The sequence below is a fragment of the Salmo salar genome, chromosome 18 (assembly GCF_965601325.2).
Source record: "Salmo salar chromosome 18, fSalSal1, whole genome shotgun sequence".
Lineage (NCBI taxonomy): Eukaryota > Metazoa > Chordata > Actinopteri > Salmoniformes > Salmonidae > Salmo > Salmo salar.
In genome coordinates, this window is record NC_138308.1 from 101,024,871 (window position 1) to 101,045,751 (window position 20,881).

The following is a 20,881-nucleotide window of genomic DNA, read 5'->3' on the forward strand; positions in this document are numbered from 1 at the left end:
CATGGGCTAATGATTCAAAATGGAGACACCAGACAGAACACATGGGCTAATGAATCAAAATGGAGGAACAAGACAGAACACATGGACTAATGATTCAAAAAGGAGGTACAAGACCGTACACAAAGGCCAATGAGTCAAAATGGATTCACGAGACCAAACACATGGACAAATGAGTCAAAATAGAGATATGAGACAGAACACATTGGCTAATGAGTCAAAATGGAGGTTTGAGACAGTACGCATGGACTAATGATTCAAAATGGAGGCATGAGACAGAACACATGGGCTAATGAGTCAAAATGGAGTCAGAAGACAGAACACATGTGCTAATGAGTCAAAATGGAGGTACGAGACAGAACACATGGGCTAATGAGTCAAAATGAAGGCGCTAGACAGAACACATGGGCTAATTAATCAAAATGGAGGTATTAGACAGAACACATGGGCTAATGTGTCAAAATGGTTGCACGAGACAGTACACATGGGCTAATGAGTCAAAATGGAGGAACGAGACAGTACACATGGGCTAATGAGTCAAAATGTAGGCACGAGACAGAACACATAGGCTAATGAGTAAAAATGGAGGCACGAGACAGAACACATGGGCTAATGTGTCAAAATGGAGGCACGAGACAGTACACATGGGCTAATGAGTCAAAATGGAGGCACGAGACAGAACACATGGGCTAATGAGGCAAAATGGAGACATGAGACAGAACACATGGGCTAATGACTGAAAATGGAGGCCCGAGACAGAACACATGGACTAATGAGTCAAAATAGAGACACGAGACAGAACACATGGGCTAATGAGTAAAAATGGAGAACCTAGACTGAACACATGGGCTTATGAATCAAAATGGAGGTACGAGATAGAACACATGGGTTAATGAGTCAAAATGGAGGCACGAGACAGTACACATGGGCAAATGAGTCAAAATGGAGGTACGAGACAGAACACATGGACTAATGAGGCAAAATGGAGACATGAGACAGAACACATGGGCTAATGACTGAAAATGGAGGCCCGAGACAGAACACATGGACTAATGAGTCAAAATAGAGACACGAGACAGAACACATGGGCTAATGATTCAAAATGGAGAACCTAGACTGAACACATGGGCTTATGAATCAAAATGGAGGTACGAGACAGAACACATGGGTTAATGAGTCAAAATGGAGGCACGAGACAGAACACATGGACAAATGAGTCAAAATAGAGATATGAGACAGAACACACGGGCTAATGATTCAAAATGGAGGAACGAGACAGAACACATGGGCTAATGTGTCAAAATGGTGGCACGAGACAGTACACATGGGCTAATGAGTGAAAATGGAGGCACGAGACAGAACACATGGGCTAATGAGTCAAAATGGAGGCACGAGACAATACACATGGGCTAATGATTCAAAATGTAGGCACGAGACAGAACACATAGGCTAATGAGTAAAAATGGAGGCACGAGACAGAACACATGGGCTAATGTGTCAAAATGGAGGCACGAGACAGAACACATGGGCTAATGAGTCAAAATGGAGGCACGAGACAGAACACATGGGCTAATGAGTCAAAATTGAGGCACGAGACAGAACACATGGGCTAATGAGTCAAAATGGAGGTACGAGACAGTACACATGTGCTAATGAGTCAAAATGGAGGCACGAGACAGTACACATGGGCTAATGAGTGAAAATGGAGTCAGGAGACAGAACACATGGTCTAATGAATCAAAATGGAGGTACGAGACAGAACACATGGGTTAATGAGTCAAAATGGAGGCACGAGACAGAACACATGGACTAATGTGTCAAAATGAAGAACCTAGACAGTACACATGGGCTAATAAGTCAAAATGGAGGCACGAGACAGAATACATGGGCTAATGAGTTAAAATGGACGTACGAGACAGAACACATGGGCTAATGATTCAAAATGGAGACACCAGACAGAACACATGGGCTAATGAATCAAAATGGAGGAACAAGACAGAACACATGGACTAATGATTCAAAATGGAGGTACAAGACCGTACACAAAGGCCAATGAGTCAAAATGGATTCACGAGACCAAACACATGGACAAATGAGTCAAAATAGAGATATGAGACAGAACACATTGGCTAATGAGTCAAAATGGAGGTTTGAGACAGTACGCATGGACTAATGATTCAAAATGGAGGCATGAGACAGAACACATGGGCTAATGAGTCAAAATGGAGTCAGAAGACAGAACACATGTGCTAATGAGTCAAAATGGAGGTACGAGACAGAACACATGGGCTAATGAGTCAAAATGAAGGCGCTAGACAGAACACATGGGCTAATGAGTCAAAATGAAGGCGCGAGACATAACACATGGGCTAATTAATCAAAATGGAGGTATGAGACAGAACACATGGGCTAATGTGTCAAAATGGAGGCACGAGACAGTTCACATGGGCTAATGAGTCAAAATGGAGGCACGAGACAGAACACATGGGCTAATGAGGCAAAATGGAGACATGAGACAGAACACATGGGCTAATGACTGAAAATGGAGGCCCGAGACAGAACACATGGACTAATGAGTCAAAATAGAGACACGAGACAGAACACATGGGCTAATGAGTAAAAATGGAGGCACGAGACAGAACACATGGGCTAATGAGTAAAAATGGAGGCACGAGACAGAACACATGCGCTAATGAGTCAAAATGGAGGTACAAGACAGAACACATGGGCTAATGAGTCAAAATGGAGGCACGAGACAGAACACATGGGCTAATGAGTCAAAATGGAGTCCCTAGACAGAACACATGGTCTAATGAATCAAAATGGAGGTACGAGACAGAACACATGAACTAATGAGTCAAAATGGAGAACCTAGACAGAACACATGGGCTTATGAATCAAAATGGAGGTTCGAGACAGAACACATGGACTAATGAGTCAAAATGGAGGTACGAGACAGTACATATGGGCTAATGATTCAAAATGAAGGTTTGAGAGTACACATGGGCTAAAAAGTGAAAATGGAGGTACGAGACAGTACACATGGGCTAATGAGTCAAAATGGAGACACCAGACAGAACACATGGGCTAATGATTCAAAATGGAGACACCAGACAGAACACATGGGCTAATGAATCAAAATGGAGGAACAAGACAGAACACATGGACTAATGATTCAAAATGGAGGCACGAGACAGATCACATGGGCTAATGACTCAAAATGGAGGTACGAGACAGAACACATGGACTAATGAGTCAAAATGGAGGTACAAGACCGTACACAAAGGCTAATGAGTCAAAATGGAGGCACGAGACAGAACACATGGACAAATGAGTCAAAATAGAGATATGAGACAGAACACATTGGCTAATGAGTCAAAATGGAGGTTTGAGACAGTAGGCATGGACTAATGATTCAAAATGGAGGCTCGAGACAGAACACATGGGCTAATGAGTCAAAATGGAGGTACGAGTCAGTACACATGGGATAATGAGTCAAAATGGAGGCACGAGACAGAACACATGGGCTTATGAAATATAATGGACGCACGAGACAGAACACATGGGCTAATGAGTCAAAATGGAGGCACGAGACAGTACACATGGGCTAATGAGTCAAAATGGAGACACGAGACAGAACACATGGGCTAATGTGTCAAAATGGAGGCACGAGACAGAACACATGGGCTAATGAATCAAAATGGAGGAACAAGACAGAACACATGGACTAATGAGTCAAAATGGAGGTACGAGTCAGTACACATGGGCTAATGAGTCAAAATGAAGGCGCTAGACAGAACACATGGGCTAATTAATCAAAATGGAGGTATGAGACAGAACACATGGGCTAATGTGTCAAAATGGTGGCACGAGACAGTACACACGGGCTAATGAGCCAAAATGGAGGCACGAGACAGAACACATGGGCTAATGAGTCAAAATGGAGGCACGAGAAAGTACACATGGGCTAATGAGTCAAAATGTAGGCACGAGACAGAACACATAGGCTAATGAGTAAAAATGGAGGCACGAGACAGAACACATGGGCTAATGTGTCAAAATGGAGGCACGAGACAGAACACATGGGCTAATGATTCAAAATGGAGGCACGAGACAGAACACATGGGCTAATGAGTCAAAATGGAGGCACGAGACAGAACACATGGTCTAATGTATCAAAATGGAGGTACGAGACAGAACACATGGGCTAATGAGTCAAAATAGAGATATGAGACAGAACACATTGGCTAATGAGTCAAAATGGAGGTTTGAGACAGTACGCATGGACTAATGATTGAAAATGGAGGCACGAGACAGAACACATGGGCTAATGAGTCAAAATGGAGGTACGAGTCAGTACACATGGGGTAATGAGTCAAAATGGAGGCACGAGACAGAACACATGGGCTTATGAAATATAATGGACGCACGAGACAGAACACATGGGCTAATGAGTCAAAATGGAGGCACGAGACAGTACACATGGGCTAATGAGTCAAAATGGAGACACGAGACAGAACACATGGGCTAATGTGTCAAAATGGAGGCACGAGACAGAACACATGGGCTAATGAATCAAAATGGAGGAACAAGACAGAACACATGGACTAATGATTCAAAATGGAGGCACGAGACAGATCACATTGGCTAATGAGTCAAAATGGAGGTTTGAGACAGTACGCATGGACTAATGATTCAAAATGGAGGAACAAGACAGAACACATGGACAAATGAGTCAAAATAGAGATATGAGACAGAACACATGGGCTAATGTGTCAAAATGGAGGCACGAGACAGTTCACATGGGCTAATGAGTCAAAATGGAGGCACGAGACAGAACACATGGGCTAATGAGGCAAAATGGAGACATGAGACAGAACACATGGGCTAATGACTGAAAATGGAGGCCCGAGACAGAACACATGGACTAATGAGTCAAAATAGAGACACGAGACAGAACACATGGGCTAATGAGTAAAAATGGAGGCACGAGACAGAACACATGGGCTAATGAGTAAAAATGGAGGCACGAGACAGAACACATGCGCTAATGAGTCAAAATGGAGGTACAAGACAGAACACATGGGCTAATGAGTCAAAATGGAGGCACGAGACAGAACACATGGGCTAATGAGTCAAAATGGAGTCCCTAGACAGAACACATGGTCTAATGAATCAAAATGGAGGTACGAGACAGAACACATGAACTAATGAGTCAAAATGGAGAACCTAGACAGAACACATGGGCTTATGAATCAAAATGGAGGTTCGAGACAGAACACATGGACTAATGAGTCAAAATGGAGGTACGAGACAGTACATATGGGCTAATGATTCAAAATGAAGGTTTGAGAGTACACATGGGCTAAAAAGTGAAAATGGAGGTACGAGACAGTACACATGGGCTAATGAGTCAAAATGGAGACACCAGACAGAACACATGGGCTAATGATTCAAAATGGAGACACCAGACAGAACACATGGGCTAATGAATCAAAATGGAGGAACAAGACAGAACACATGGACTAATGATTCAAAATGGAGGCACGAGACAGATCACATGGGCTAATGACTCAAAATGGAGGTACGAGACAGAACACATGGACTAATGAGTCAAAATGGAGGTACAAGACCGTACACAAAGGCTAATGAGTCAAAATGGAGGCACGAGACAGAACACATGGACAAATGAGTCAAAATAGAGATATGAGACAGAACACATTGGCTAATGAGTCAAAATGGAGGTTTGAGACAGTAGGCATGGACTAATGATTCAAAATGGAGGCTCGAGACAGAACACATGGGCTAATGAGTCAAAATGGAGGTACGAGTCAGTACACATGGGATAATGAGTCAAAATGGAGGCACGAGACAGAACACATGGGCTTATGAAATATAATGGACGCACGAGACAGAACACATGGGCTAATGAGTCAAAATGGAGGCACGAGACAGTACACATGGGCTAATGAGTCAAAATGGAGACACGAGACAGAACACATGGGCTAATGTGTCAAAATGGAGGCACGAGACAGAACACATGGGCTAATGAATCAAAATGGAGGAACAAGACAGAACACATGGACTAATGAGTCAAAATGGAGGTACGAGTCAGTACACATGGGCTAATGAGTCAAAATGAAGGCGCTAGACAGAACACATGGGCTAATTAATCAAAATGGAGGTATGAGACAGAACACATGGGCTAATGTGTCAAAATGGTGGCACGAGACAGTACACACGGGCTAATGAGCCAAAATGGAGGCACGAGACAGAACACATGGGCTAATGAGTCAAAATGGAGGCACGAGAAAGTACACATGGGCTAATGAGTCAAAATGTAGGCACGAGACAGAACACATAGGCTAATGAGTAAAAATGGAGGCACGAGACAGAACACATGGGCTAATGTGTCAAAATGGAGGCACGAGACAGAACACATGGGCTAATGATTCAAAATGGAGGCATGAGACAGAACACATGGGCTAATGAGTCAAAATGGAGGCACGAGACAGAACACATGGTCTAATGTATCAAAATGGAGGTACGAGACAGAACACATGGGCTAATGAGTCAAAATAGAGATATGAGACAGAACACATTGGCTAATGAGTCAAAATGGAGGTTTGAGACAGTACGCATGGACTAATGATTGAAAATGGAGGCACGAGACAGAACACATGGGCTAATGAGTCAAAATGGAGGTACGAGTCAGTACACATGGGGTAATGAGTCAAAATGGAGGCACGAGACAGAACACATGGGCTTATGAAATATAATGGACGCACGAGACAGAACACATGGGCTAATGAGTCAAAATGGAGGCACGAGACAGTACACATGGGCTAATGAGTCAAAATGGAGACACGAGACAGAACACATGGGCTAATGTGTCAAAATGGAGGCACGAGACAGAACACATGGGCTAATGAATCAAAATGGAGGAACAAGACAGAACACATGGACTAATGATTCAAAATGGAGGCACGAGACAGATCACATTGGCTAATGAGTCAAAATGGAGGTTTGAGACAGTACGCATGGACTAATGATTCAAAATGGAGGAACAAGACAGAACACATGGACAAATGAGTCAAAATAGAGATATGAGACAGAACACATTGGCTAATGAGTCAAAATGGAGGTTTGAGACAGTACGCATGGGCTAATGTGTCAAAATGAAGAACCTAGACAGTACACATGGGCTAATAAGTCAAAATGGAGGCACGAGACAGAACACATGGGCTAATGAGTCAAAATGGAGGTACGAGACAGTACACATGTGCTAATGAGTCAAAATGGAGGCACGAGACAGTACACATGGGCTAATGACTGAAAAAGTGAGTCAGGAGACAGAACACATGGTCTAATGAATCAAAATGGAGGTACGAGACAGAACACATGGGTTAATGAGTCAAAATGGAGGCACGAGACAGAATACATGGGCTAATGAGTTAAAATGGAGGTACGAGACAGAACACATGGGCTAATGATTCAAAATGGAGACACCAGACAGAACACATGGGCTAATGAATCAAAATGGAGGAACAAGACAGAACACATGGACTAATGATTCAAAATGGAGGCACGAGACAGATCACATGGGCTAATGACTCAAAATGGAGGTACGAGACAGAACACATGGACTAATGAGTCAAAATGGAGGTACAAGACCGTACACAAAGGCTAATGAGTCAAAATGGAGGCACGAGACAGAACACATGGACAAATGAGTCAAAATAGAGATATGAGACAGAACACATAGGCTAATGAGTCAAAATGGAGGTTTGAGACAGTAGGCATGGACTAATGATTCAAAATGGAGGCTCGAGACAGAACACATGGGCTAATGAGTCAAAATGGAGGTACGAGTCAGTACACATGGGGTAATGAGTCAAAATGGAGGCACGAGACAGAACACATGGGCTTATGAAATATAATGGACGCACGAGACAGAACACATGGGCTAATGAGTCAAAATGGAGGCACGAGACAGTACACATGGGCTAATGAGTCAAAATGGAGACACGAGACAGAACACATGGGCTAATGTGTCAAAATGGAGGCACGAGACAGAACACATGGGCTAATGAATCAAAATGGAGGAACAAGACAGAACACATGGACTAATGAGTCAAAATGGAGGTTTGAGACAGTACGCATGGACTAATGATTCAAAATGGAGGAACAAGACAGAACACATGGACAAATGAGTCAAAATAGAGATATGAGACAGAACACATTGGCTAATGAGTCAAAATGGAGGTTTGAGACAGTACGCATGGGCTAATGTGTCAAAATGAAGAACCTAGACAGTACACATGGGCTAATAAGTCAAAATGGAGGCACGAGACAGAACACATGGGCTAATGAGTCAAAATGGAGGTACGAGACAGTACACATGTGCTAATGAGTCAAAATGGAGGCACGAGACAGTACACATGGGCTAATGAGTGAAAATGGAGTCAGGAGACAGAACACATGGTCTAATGAATCAAAATGGAGGTACGAGACAGAACACATGGGTTAATGAGTCAAAATGGAGGCACGAGACAGAATACATGGGCTAATGAGTTAAAATGGAGGTACGAGACAGAACACATGGGCTAATGATTCAAAATGGAGACACCAGACAGAACACATGGGCTAATGAATCAAAATGGAGGAACAAGACAGAACACATGGACTAATGATTCAAAATGGAGGCACGAGACAGATCACATGGGCTAATGACTCAAAATGGAGGTACGAGACAGAACACATGGACTAATGAGTCAAAATGGAGGTACAAGACCGTACACAAAGGCTAATGAGTCAAAATGGAGGCACGAGACCAAACACATGGACAAATGAGTCAAAATAGAGATATGAGACAGAACACATGGGCTAATGAGTCAAAATGGAGGTACAAGACAGAACACATGGGCTAATGAGTCAAAATGGAGGCACGAGACAGAACACATGGGCTAATGAGTCAAAATGGAGTCACTAGACAGAACACATGGTCTAATGAATCAAAATGGAGGTACGAGACAGAACACATGAACTAATGAGTCAAAATGGAGAACCTAGACAGAACACATGGGCTTATGAATCAAAATGGAGGTTCGAGACAGAACACATGGACTAATGAGTCAAAATGGAGGTACGAGACAGTACATATGGGCTAATGATTCAAAATTAAGGTTTGAGAGTACACATGTGCTAAAAAGTGAAAATGGAGGCACGAGACAGAACACATGGACTAATAAGTCAAAATGGAGGCACGAGACAGAATCCATGGGCTAATGAGTTAAAATGGAGGTACGAGACAGAACACATGGGCTAATGATTCAAAATGGAGACACCAGACAGAACACATGGGCTAATGAATCAAAATGGAGGAACAAGACAGAACACATGGACTAATGATTCAAAATGGAGGCACGAGATAGATCACATGGGCCAACGACTCAAAATGGAGGTACGAGACAGAACACATGGACTAATGAGTCAAAATGGAGGTACAAGACCGTACACAAAGGCTAATGAGTCAAAATGGAGGCACGAGACCAAACACATGGACAAATGAGTCAAAATAGAGATATGAGACAGAACACATTGGCTAATGAGTCAAAATGGAGGTTTGAGACAGTACGCATGGACTAATGATTCAAAATGGAGGCACGAGACAGAACACATGGGCTAATGAGTCAAAATGGAGGTACGAGTCAGTACACATGGGCTAATGAGTCAAATTGGAGGTTAGAGACAGAACACATGGTCTTATGAAATAAAATGGATGCACGAGACAGAACACATGGGCTAATGAGTCAAAATGGAGGCACGAGACAGTACACATGGGCTAATGAGTCAAAATGGAGACACGAGACAGAACACATGGGCTAATGAGTCAAAATGGAGGCACGAGACAGAACACATGGGCTAATGAATCAAAATGGAGGAACAATACAGAACACATGGACTAATGATGCAAAATGGAGGCACGAGACAGATCACATTGGCTAATGAGTCAAAATAGAGATATGAGACAGAACACATTGGCTAATGAGTCAAAATGGAGGTTTGAGACAGTACGCATGGACTAATGATTCAAAATGGAGGTTTGAGACAGTACACATGGACTAATGATTCAAAATGGAGGAACAAGACAGAACACATGGACAAATGAGTCAAAATAGAGATATGAGACAGAACACATTGGCTAATGAGTGAAAATGGAGGTTTGAGACAGTACGCATGGGCTAATGAGTCAAAATGGAGTCAGAAACCAGAACACATGTGCTAATGAGTCAAAATGGAGTCACGAGACAGAACACATGGGCTAATGAGTCAAAATGGAGGTACGAGACAGTACCCATAGACTAATGATTCAAAATGGAGGCACGAGACAGAACACATGGACTAATGAGTCAAAATGGAGACATGAGACAGAACACATGGGCTAATGAGTAAAAATGGAGGCACGAGACAGAACACATGGGCTAATGAGTCAAAATGGAGGCACGAGACAGAACACATGCGCTAATGAGTCAAAATAGATGCACGAGACAGTACACATGGGCTAATGAGTCAAAATGGAGGTACGAGACAGAACACATGGACTAATGATTCAAAATGGAGGCACGAGACAGATCACATTGGCTAATGGGTCAAAATGGAGGTTTGAGACAGTACGCATGGGCTAATGAGTCAAAATGGAGTCAGAAACCAGAACACATGTGCTAATGAGTCAAAATGGAGTAACGAGACAGAACACATGGGCTAATGAGTCAAAATGGAGGTACGAGACAGTACACATGGGCTAATGAGTAAAAATGGAGGCACGAGACAGAACACATGGGCTAATGTGTCAAAATGGAGGCACGAGACAGGACACATGGGCTAATGAGTCAAAATGGAGGCACGAGACAGAACACATGGGCTAATGAGTCAAAATGGAGGTACGAGACAGAACACATGGGCTAATAAGTCAAAATGGAGGCACGAGACAGAACACATGGGCTAATGTGTCAAAATGAAGAAGCTAGACAGTACACATGTGCTAATGAATCAAAATGGAGGAACAAGACAGAACACATGGACTAATGATTCAAAATGGAGGCACGAGATAGATCACATGGGCCAACGACTCAAAATGGAGGTACGAGACAGAACACATGGACTAATGAGTCAAAATGGAGGTACAAGACCGTACACAAAGGCTAATGAGTCAAAATGGAGGCACGAGACCAAACACATGGACAAATGAGTCAAAATAGAGATATGAGACAGAACACATTGGCTAATGAGTCAAAATGGAGGTTTGAGACAGTACGCATGGACTAATGATTCAAAATGGAGGCACGAGACAGATCACATTGGCTAATGAGTCAAAATGGAGGTTTGAGACAGTACACATGGACTAATGATTCAAAATGGAGGAACAAGACAGAACACATGGACAAATGAGTCAAAATAGAGATATGAGACAGAACACATTGGCTAATGAGTCAAAATGGAGGTTTGAGACAGTACGCATGGGCTAATGAGTCAAAATGGAGTCAGAAACCAGAACACATGTGCTAATGAGTCAAAATGGAGTCATGAGACAGAACACATGGGCTAATGAGTCAAAATGGAGGTACGAGACAGTACCCATAGACTAATGATTCAAAATGGAGGCACGAGACAGAACACATGGACTAATGAGTCAAAATGGAGACATGAGACAGAACACATGGGCTAATGAGTAAAAATGGAGGCACGAGACAGAACACATGGGCTAATGAGTCAAAATGGAGGCACGAGACAGAACACATGCGCTAATGAGTCAAAATAGATGCACGAGACAGTACACATGGGCTAATGAGTCAAAATGGAGGTACGAGACAGAACACATGGACTAATGATTCAAAATGGAGGCACGAGACAGATCACATTGGCTAATGAGTCAAAATGGAGGTTTGAGACAGTACGCATGGGCTAATGAGTCAAAATGGAGTCAGAAACCAGAACACATGTGCTAATGAGTCAAAATGGAGTAACGAGACAGAACACATGGGCTAATGAGTCAAAATGGAGGTACGAGACAGTACACATGGGCTAATGAGTAAAAATGGAGGCACGAGACAGAACACATGGGCTAATGTGTCAAAATGGAGGCACGAGACAGGACACATGGGCTAATGAGTCAAAATGGAGGCACGAGACAGAACACATGGGCTAATGAGTCAAAATGGAGGTACGAGACAGAACACATGGGCTAATAAGTCAAAATGGAGGCACGAGACAGAACACATGGGCTAATGTGTCAAAATGAAGAAGCTAGACAGTACACATGTGCTAATGAATCAAAATGGAGGAACAAGACAGAACACATGGACTAATGATTCAAAATGGAGGCACGAGATAGATCACATGGGCTAATGACTCAAAATGGAGGCACGAGACAGAACACATGGGCTAATGAGTCAAAATGGAGGTACAAGACAGAACACATGGGTAATTAGTCAAAATGGAGGCACGAGACAGAACACATGGGCTAATGAGTCAAAATGGAGTCCCTAGACAGAACACATGGTCTAATGAATCAAAATGGAGGTACGAGACAGAACACATGAAATAATGAGTCAAAATGGAGAACCTAGACAGAACACATGGGCTTATAAAACAAAATGGAGGTTCGAGACAGAACACATGGACTAATGAGTCAAAATGGAGGTACGAGACAGTACATATGGGCTAATGATTCAAAATGAAGGTTTGAGAGTACACATGGGCTAAAAAGTGAAAATGGAGGCACGAGACAGTACACATGGGCTAATGAGTCAAAATGGAGGCACGAGACAGAACACATGGGCTAATGAGTAAAAATGGAGGCACGAGACAGAACACATGGGCTAATGAGTCAAAATGGAGGCACGAGACAGAACACATGGGCTAATGATTCAAAATGGAGAACCTAGACTGAACACATGGGCTTATGAATCAAAATGGAGGTACGAGACAGAACACATGGGTTAATGAGTCAAAATGGAGGCACGAGACAGAACACATGGACAAATGAGTCAAAATAGAGATATGAGACAGAACACATGGGCTAATGATTCAAAATGTAGGAACGAGACAGAACACATGGGCTAATGTGTCAAAATGGTGGCACGAGACAGTACACATGGGCTAATGAGTGAAAATGGAGGCACGAGACAGAACACATGGGCTAATGAGTCAAAATGGAGGCACGAGACAATACACATGGGCTAATGATTCAAAATGTAGGCACGAGACAGAACACATAGGCTAATGAGTAAAAATGGAGGCACGAGACAGAACACATGGGCTAATGTGTCAAAATGGAGGCACGAGACAGAACACATGGGCTAATGAGTCAAAATGGAGGCACGAGACAGAACACATGGGCTAATGAGTCAAAATTGAGGCACGAGACAGAACACATGGGCTAATGAGTCAAAATGGAGGTACGAGACAGTACACATGTGCTAATGAGTCAAAATGGAGGCACGAGACAGTACACATGGGCTAATGAGTGAAAATGGAGTCAGGAGACAGAACACATGGTCTAATGAATCAAAATGGAGGTACGAGACAGAACACATGGGTTAATGAGTCAAAATGGAGGCACGAGACAGAACACATGGACTAATGTGTCAAAATGAAGAACCTAGACAGTACACATGGGCTAATAAGTCAAAATGGAGGCACGAGACAGAATACATGGGCTAATGAGTTAAAATGGACGTACGAGACAGAACACATGGGCTAATGATTCAAAATGGAGACACCAGACAGAACACATGGGCTAATGAATCAAAATGGAGGAACAAGACAGAACACATGGACTAATGATTCAAAATGGAGGTACAAGACCGTACACAAAGGCCAATGAGTCAAAATGGATTCACGAGACCAAACACATGGACAAATGAGTCAAAATAGAGATATGAGACAGAACACATTGGCTAATGAGTCAAAATGGAGGTTTGAGACAGTACGCATGGACTAATGATTCAAAATGGAGGCATGAGACAGAACACATGGGCTAATGAGTCAAAATGGAGTCAGAAGACAGAACACATGTGCTAATGAGTCAAAATGGAGGTACGAGACAGAACACATGGGCTAATGAGTCAAAATGAAGGCGCTAGACAGAACACATGGGCTAATTAATCAAAATGGAGGTATTAGACAGAACACATGGGCTAATGTGTCAAAATGGTTGCACGAGACAGTACACATGGGCTAATGAGTCAAAATGGAGGAACGAGACAGTACACATGGGCTAATGAGTCAAAATGTAGGCACGAGACAGAACACATAGGCTAATGAGTAAAAATGGAGGCACGAGACAGAACACATGGGCTAATGTGTCAAAATGGAGGCACGAGACAGAACACATGGGCTAATGAGTCAAAATGGAGGCACGAGACAGAACACATGTGCTAATGAGTCAAAATGAAGGCGCGAGACATAACACATGGGCTAATTAATCAAAATGGAGGTATGAGACAGAACACATGGGCTAATGTGTCAAAATGGAGGCACGAGACAGTTCACATGGGCTAATGAGTCAAAATGGAGGCACGAGACAGAACACATGGGCTAATGAGGCAAAATGGAGACATGAGACAGAACACATGGGCTAATGACTGAAAATGGAGGCCCGAGACAGAACACATGGACTAATGAGTCAAAATAGAGACACGAGACAGAACACATGGGCTAATGAGTAAAAATGGAGGCACGAGACAGAACACATGGGCTAATGAGTAAAAATGGAGGCACGAGACAGAACACATGCGCTAATGAGTCAAAATGGAGGTACAAGACAGAACACATGGGCTAATGAGTCAAAATGGAGGCACGAGACAGAACACATGGGCTAATGAGTCAAAATGGAGTCCCTAGACAGAACACATGGTCTAATGAATCAAAATGGAGGTACGAGACAGAACACATGAACTAATGAGTCAAAATGGAGAACCTAGACAGAACACATGGGCTTATGAATCAAAATGGAGGTTCGAGACAGAACACATGGACTAATGAGTCAAAATGGAGGTACGAGACAGTACATATGGGCTAATGATTCAAAATGAAGGTTTGAGAGTACACATGGGCTAAAAAGTGAAAATGGAGGTACGAGACAGTACACATGGGCTAATGAGTCAAAATGGAGGCACGAGACAGAACACATGGGCTAATGAGTAAAAATGGAGGCACGAGACAGAACACATGGGCTAATGATTCAAAATGGAGAACCTAGACTGAACACATGGGCTTATGAATCAAAATGGAGGTACGAGACAGAACACATGGGTTAATGAGTCAAAATGGAGGCACGAGACAGAACACATGGACAAATGAGTCAAAATAGAGATATGAGACAGAACACATGGGCTAATGATTCAAAATGGAGGCACGAGACAGAACACATGGGCTAATGTGTCAAAATGGTGGCACGAGACAGTACACATGGGCTAATGAGTGAAAATGGAGGCACGAGACAGAACACATGGGCTAATGAGTCAAAATGGAGGCACGAGACAATACACATGGGCTAATGATTCAAAATGGAGGTATGAGACAGAACACATGGGCTAATGTGTCAAAATGGAGGCACGAGACAGTTCACATGGGCTAATGAGTCAAAATGGAGGCACGAGACAGAACACATGGGCTAATGAGGCAAAATGGAGACATGAGACAGAACACATGGGCTAATGACTGAAAATGGAGGCCCGAGACAGAACACATGGACTAATGAGTCAAAATAGAGACACGAGACAGAACACATGGGCTAATGAGTAAAAATGGAGGCACGAGACAGAACACATGGGCTAATTAGTAAAAATGGAGGCACGAGACAGAACACATGCGCTAATGAGTCAAAATGGAGGTACAAAACAGAACACATGGGCTAATGAGTCAAAATGGAGGCACGAGACAGAACACATGGGCTAATGAGTCAAAATGGAGTCCCTAGACAGAACACATGGTCTAATGAATCAAAATGGAGGTACGAGACAGAACACATGAACTAATGAGTCAAAATGGAGAACCTAGACAGAACACATGGGCTTATGAATCAAAATGGAGGTTCGAGACAGAACACATGGACTAATGAGTCAAAATGGAGGTACGAGACAGTACATATGGGCTAATGATTCAAAATGAAGGTTTGAGAGTACACATGGGCTAAAAAGTGAAAATGGAGGTACGAGACAGTACACATGGGCTAATGAGTCAAAATGGAGGCACGAGACAGAACACATGGGCTAATGAGTAAAAATGGAGGCACGAGACAGAACACATGGGCTAATGATTCAAAATGGAGAACCTAGACTGAACACATGGGCTTATGAATCAAAATGGAGGTACGAGACAGAACACATGGGTTAATGAGTCAAAATGGAGGCACGAGACAGAACACATGGACAAATGAGTCAAAATAGAGATATGAGACAGAACACATGGGCTAATGATTCAAAATGGAGGCACGAGACAGAACACATGGGCTAATGTGTCAAAATGGTGGCACGAGACAGTACACATGGGCTAATGAGTGAAAATGGAGGCACGAGACAGAACACATGGGCTAATGAGTCAAAATGGAGGCACGAGACAATACACATGGGCTAATGATTCAAAATGTAGGCACGAGACAGAACACATAGGCTAATGAGTAAAAATGGAGACACGAGACAGAACACATGGGCTAATGTGTCAAAATGGAGGCACGAGACAGAACACATGGGCTAATGAGTCAAAATGGAGGCACGAGACAGAACACATGGGCTAATGAGTCAAAATTGAGGCACGAGACAGAACACATGGGCTAATGAGTCAAAATGGAGGTACGAGACAGTACACATGTGCTAATGAGTCAAAATGGAGGCACGAGACAGTACACATGGGCTAATGAGTGAAAATGGAGTCAGGAGACAGAACACATGGTCTAATGAATCAAAATGGAGGTACGAGACAGAACACATGGGTTAATGAGTCAAAATGGAGGCACGAGACAGAACACATGGACTAATGTGTCAAAATGAAGAACCTAGACAGTACACATGGGCTAATAAGTCAAAATGGAGGCACGAGACAGAATACATGGGCTAATGATTCAAAATGGAGACACCAGACAGAACACATGGGCTAATGAATCAAAATGGAGGAACAAGACAGAACACATGGACTAATGATTCAAAAAGGAGGTACAAGACCGTACACAAAGGCCAATGAGTCAAAATGGATTCACGAGACCAAACACATGGACAAATGAGTCAAAATAGAGATATGAGACAGAACACATTGGCTAATGAGTCAAAATGGAGGTTTGAGACAGTACGCATGGACTAATGATTCAAAATGGAGGCATGAGACAGAACACATGGGCTAATGAGTCAAAATGGAGTCAGAAGACAGAACACGTGTGCTAATGAGTCAAAATGGAGGTACGAGACAGAACACATGGGCTAATGAGTCAAAATGAAGGCGCTAGACAGAACACATGGGCTAATTAATCAAAATGGAGGTATTAGACAGAACACATGGGCTAATGTGTCAAAATTGTTGCACGAGACAGTACACATGGGCTAATGAGTCAAAATGGAGGAACGAGACAGTACACATGGGCTAATGAGTCAAAATGTAGGCACGAGACAGAACACATAGGCTAATGAGTAAAAATGGAGGCACGAGACAGAACACATGGGCTAATGTGTCAAAATGGAGGCACGAGACAGTACACATGGGCTAATGAGTCAAAATGGAGGCACGAGACAGAACACATGGGCTAATGAGGCAAAATGGAGACATGAGACAGAACACATGGGCTAATGACTGAAAATGGAGGCCCGAGACAGAACACATGGACTAATGAGTCAAAATAGAGACACGAGACAGAACACATGGGCTAATGAGTAAAAATGGAGGCACGAGACAGAACACATGGGCTAATGAGTCAAAATGGAGGCACGAGACAGAACACATGCGCTAATGAGTCAAAATGGAGGCACGAGACAGTACACATGGGCAAATGAGTCAAAATGGAGGTACGAGACAGAACACATGGACTAATGTGTCAAAATGAAGAACCTAGACAGTACACATGGGTTAATGAGTCAAAATGGAGGCACGAGACAGAACACATGGGCTAATGAGTAAAAATGGAGGCACGAGACAGAACACATGGGCTAATGAGTCAAAATGGAGGCACGAGACAGAACACATGGGCTAATGATTCAAAATGGAGAACCTAGACTGAACACATGGGCTTATGAATCAAAATGGAGGTACGAGACAGAACACATGGGTTAATGAGTCAAAATGGAGGCACGAGACAGAACACATGGACAAATGAGTCAAAATAGAGATATGAGACAGAACACATGGGCTAATGATTCAAAATGGAGGAACGAGACAGAACACATGGGCTAATGTGTCAAAATGGTGGCACGAGACAGTACACATGGGCTAATGAGTGAAAATGGAGGCACGAGACAGAACACATGGGCTAATGAGTCAAAATGGAGGCACGAGACAATACACATGGGCTAATGATTCAAAATGTAGGCACGAGACAGAACACATAGGCTAATGAGTAAAAATGGAGGCACGAGACAGAACACATGGGCTAATGTGTCAAAATGGAGGCACGAGACAGAACACATGGGCTAATGAGTCAAAATGGAGGCACGAGACAGAACACATGGGCTAATGAGTCAAAATTGAGGCACGAGACAGAACACATGGGCTAATGAGTCAAAATGGAGGTACGAGACAGTACACATGTGCTAATGAGTCAAAATGGAGGCACGAGACAGTACACATGGGCTAATGAGTGAAAATGGAGTCAGGAGACAGAACACATGGTCTAATGAATCAAAATGGAGGTACGAGACAGAACACATGGGTTAATGAGTCAAAATGGAGGCACGAGACAGAACACATGGACTAATGTGTCAAAATGAAGAACCTAGACAGTACACATGGGCTAATAAGTCAAAATGGAGGCACGAGACAGAATACATGGGCTAATGAGTTAAAATGGATGTACGAGACAGAACACATGGGCTAATGATTCAAAATGGAGACACCAGACAGAACACATGGGCTAATGAATCAAAATGGAGGAACAAGACAGAACACATGGACTAATGATTCAAAATGGAGGTACAAGACCGTACACAAAGGCCAATGAGTCAAAATGGATTCACGAGACCAAACACATGGACAAATGAGTCAAAATAGAGATATGAGACAGAACACATTGGCTAATGAGTCAAAATGGAGGTTTGAGACAGTACGCATGGACTAATGATTCAAAATGGAGGCATGAGACAGAACACATGGGCTAATGAGTCAAAATGGAGTCAGAAGACAGAACACATGTGCTAATGAGTCAAAATGGAGGTACGAGACAGAACACATGGGCTAATGAGTCAAAATGAAGGCGCTAGACAGAACACATGGGCTAATTAATCAAAATGGAGGTATTAGACAGAACACATGGGCTAATGTGTCAAAATGGTTGCACGAGACAGTACACATGGGCTAATGAGTCAAAATGGAGGAACGAGACAGTACACATGGGCTAATGAGTCAAAATGTAGGCACGAGACAGAACACATAGGCTAATGAGTAAAAATGGAGGCACGAGACAGAACACATGGACTAATGTGTCAAAATGGAGGCACGAGACAGAACACATGGGCTAATGAGTCAAAATGGAGGCACGAGACAGAACACATGTGCTAATGAGTCAAAATGAAGGCGCGAGACATAACACATGGGCTAATTAATCAAAATGGAGGTATGAGACAGAACACATGGGCTAATGTGTCAAAATGGAGGCACGAGACAGTTCACATGGGCTAATGAGTCAAAATGGAGGCACGAGACAGAACACATGGGCTAATGAGGCAAAATGGAGACATGAGACAGAACACATGGGCTAATGACTGAAAATGGAGGCCCGAGACAGAACACATGGACTAATGAGTAAAAATGGAGGCACGAGACAGAACACATGCGCTAATGAGTCAAAATGGAGGTACAAGACAGAACACATGGGCTAATGAGTCAAAATGGAGGCACGAGACAGAACACATGGGCTAATGAGTCAAAATGGAGTCCCTAGACAGAACACATGGTCTAATGAATCAAAATGGAGGTACGAGACAGAACACATGAACTAATGAGTCAAAATGGAGAACCTAGACAGAACACATGGGCTTATGAATCAAAATGGAGGTTCGAGACAGAACACATGGACTAATGAGTCAAAATGGAGGTACGAGACAGTACATATGGGCTAATGATTCAAAATGAAGGTTTGAGAGTACACATGGGCTAAAAAGTGAAAATGGAGGTACGAGACAGTACACATGGGCTAATGAGTCAAAATGGAGGCACGAGACAGAACACATGGGCTAATGAGTAAAAATGGAGGCACGAGACAGAACACATGGGCTAATGATTCAAAATGGAGAACCTAGACTGAACACATGGGCTTATGAATCAAAATGGAGGTACGAGACAGAACACATGGGTTAATGAGTCAAAATGGAGGCACGAGACAGAACACATGGACAAATGAGTCAAAATAGAGATATGAGACAGAACACATGGGCTAATGATTCAAAATGGAGGCACGAGACAGAACACATGGGCTAATGTGTCAAAATGGTGGCACGAGACAGTACACATGGGCTAATGAGTCAAAATGGAGGCACGAGACAGAACACATGGGCTAATGAGTAAAAATGGAGGCACGAGACAGAACACATGGGCTAATGATTCAAAATGGAGAACCTAGACTGAACACATGGGCTTATGAATCAAAATGGAGGTACGAGACAGAACACATGGGTTAATGAGT